The sequence below is a fragment of the Propithecus coquereli genome, unplaced genomic scaffold, assembly GCF_000956105.1.
Source record: "Propithecus coquereli isolate 6110/MARCELLA unplaced genomic scaffold, Pcoq_1.0 Scaffold10, whole genome shotgun sequence".
Classification (NCBI taxonomy): domain Eukaryota; kingdom Metazoa; phylum Chordata; class Mammalia; order Primates; family Indriidae; genus Propithecus; species Propithecus coquereli.
The window spans coordinates 21,446,806-21,449,330 of NW_012133858.1; positions in this window are offsets into that span (position 1 = coordinate 21,446,806).

Consider the following 2,525-nt stretch of genomic DNA (forward strand, 5'->3'; position numbering starts at 1 on the left):
AAAATAACCTAGATTTTCATTAAATCAGTGAAAGCTTTGTTTTATTAACTTTTTTCCTCATTTACTGCTTTGTTGTTGTTGTTTTGAGACAGGATCTCCCTCCATTGGCCAGATTAGATTGTAGTGGCATCATTATAGCTCACTGCAGCTTTCAACTCCTAGACTCAAGCAATCCTCCCGCCTCAGCCTCACAAGTAGCTGGGACTACAGGTATGCACCCCACACTCACCCAGTGTTTTTATTTTTTGTGCAGACGGGGTCTCACTTTTGCCCAGGCTGGTCTCAAGCTCCTGGACTCAAGCAATCCTCACACCTCAGCCTCCAAAATGCTAGGATTACAGGCCTGAGCCACCACGCCTGGCTTTCATTTACTGTTTTGTCAGTGTTATAGGTGTTACAGATTTATTCAATGTTTTATTTAGACAGAGTCAAAACAAAAGGAATTTAATGGTTTTGAGGGAGTTCTCAAACCAACTAAATAACAGCTAATCAACTAGTGACCGAAGTGCTTATTTATCTTGGATCCTGAAAGTGCCATAGGTATTCTGATAAAATTCTGGGTGTTCAATCCGATTCAATTCATTCACCTATTCAACACCAATATGTGGCACTTTACAATACATGCTTTAGCCTGGCATGGTGGCTCACGCCTGTAATCCTAGCACTCTGGGAGGCCAAGGCAGCAAGACTGCTTGAGCTCAGGAGCTCAAGACCAGCCTGAGCAAGAGCGAGACCCTGTCTCTACTAAAAATAGAAAAATTAGCTGGATGTTGTGTCTCATGGCACATGCCTGTAGTCTCAGCTACTGGGGAAGCTGAGGCAGGAGGATTGCTTGAACCTAGGAGTTTGAGGTTGCAGTGAGCTGTGATGATATCACTGCACTCTAGCCTGGGTGAGAAAGCAAGACCCTGTCTCAAAAAACATAGTAATAATACATGCTTTAAAAAGTAGTCATCTTTTTTAAATATTAATTTGAGACCCATGATCTGACAATAAGACTGAATATTAAAAATAATTGCTCTTCCTTAAAAATCTGGATGTAAGCTCTTTTAATGCACATTTCAATACTGGATAGTGGAAGGAGGCAGCAAGAAACTGACATTTGTCGAATGTCTATAATTTGCTGGGTAATGTGCTAAGCAACTCAAAAACATGATCTCATTTAGTCCTCAAAATAACATTTTAAGGTGAGTATTATCATCAAATGAATAAACTATTCAAAGAGGTTATATAACTTATTCAAAGTCACACACCTGTAAGCTAGAGGGAAGCGATTTGAAACCATGTACCCTGATTCTAAAATCAGTATTTTGTTTTGCTTTGTTTTCTTCTATGCTGCCTCCCGAAGGATGTTTAAGGATTAGTTAGTTTATTCCATAGAGATTTATTTAGCATTCCCACATGCTAGGCATCGTGTTGGATTCTGGGGATACAAAGATGAACTCCACGAAAACAACTCCTGATCTCACAGAGCTTACAGTATAGCCAGGAAGACAAACCAATAAACAGGGATAATTTAAATCTTCAACATATTGTAAGATTCAACTACCTTTATTGAATTTCACTATGTTCCAAGTGCTGTGCTATGTGTTTCTGCATTCATTAAGACTCCAGTCCCAATCTTTCTTCCCAGCTGAATCTCCTCCACTTCATCCAGGACCCCTGGACACAAGGAACCCTTCCCAGCAATCCCCTAAACAACTACTCTTTCTTCTGTCTCACTTTCACTTGCCCTCTACACTGTGCATGCTTCCCCTTTTGCCCCTGTCTACCTGTTAGGAAAAATAGATTTAAAGCAAAGTTGGGGAGAGGAATTTCTAGTAAAAAGACCCAATTTTTAGTCTTATTTAGAGTCTTCTTCATGCCACAATGACACGTCATTTAATCTACCCCAACTCCAATGTCCTATCTGTAAAGTGGGAGTGAAAATAACCACCTCATATGATATTTGTGAAGATTAATGTGATTTAAAAAGAAACCACAAGGCTTGGCACACGGTGATTTCAAAAATGTTATTGAATGTGGGAATGAAGACACGAACTGCTATGAGTTAGCAGAAGGGAGAAATCCTTGAGGCTCAGAAAATACTTCACGAAGAAGCTAAGACTTAAACTACTTTTTGTAAGATGAGTAGATTCTGAATAGTCACAATTGCAGGAGAAAAGCTGGATAAAGACTTGCCATTTTTCTGGTTTTTAATATTCTTTTACATGCTACACTGTAGAGCAGCACGGAGAGCCGGCTGTAATAAGAAGGTTAGCCCTCCTTTCTTTGCAAGTAAGTGCACTACATTCATAAGACTGTCGAGATTCTTCCACACTTTTTACTCTCTTGACCCAAAAATGTCTTCAGAACTCCCCTACTCATCCCACCCACCAACTCAACTACTGAGCCTCGCTGCAGATGCCCCCTCCAAAGATCCGCCTTCCTTGTCATAAGCTTGTGATCACTCATTGATTCTTTCCAACAATCTCTTATTGAGATACATCAAAATCCTAAATTTGTGTTTGCACTTTGACTCAGCA